This window comes from Falco rusticolus, chromosome 3, assembly GCF_015220075.1.
Source record: "Falco rusticolus isolate bFalRus1 chromosome 3, bFalRus1.pri, whole genome shotgun sequence".
NCBI lineage: Eukaryota > Metazoa > Chordata > Aves > Falconiformes > Falconidae > Falco > Falco rusticolus.
The window spans coordinates 34,121,931-34,122,362 of record NC_051189.1 but is presented as its reverse complement, the minus strand read 5'-3'; positions in this window follow the sequence as shown (position 1 = coordinate 34,122,362).

Below are 432 nucleotides of genomic sequence, written 5' to 3'. Positions count from 1 at the left end.
TAAAATGTCACTTGAAGAAAGAAATAAGCATACAACAAATACTTGGAAGGAGGGCTAAAGGATGACAGGAAAGGTCAGCAATGTTCATACCAGGAAAACCATGGAGGCCAGAAGCAGGATACAAGTGAGATGAGAAACAGTTCTGTAGGTCTTGGCAGAGCTTTCCTTTGCAATAATTGTCTAAAGCTGTCTGGAGGCTTCCCCTGGAGCTTTTCTCTCCTTTGTCCCTATAACGAAAGAATCCATGTTACAAACTTTGCTGTGGGATATGTAATGGAAATGCAACACGCAACATAGTTAGCCGGCAGCCTTGGAAAATGCTGCCTAATGTTAATCCTACAGGACTTGTTCAAGGAATGAAGCCACTCTGAAGTTGGAGTGTGACCTTTACAGGCATTCCTCTTGAATATATACATTTTCACAGACACAATG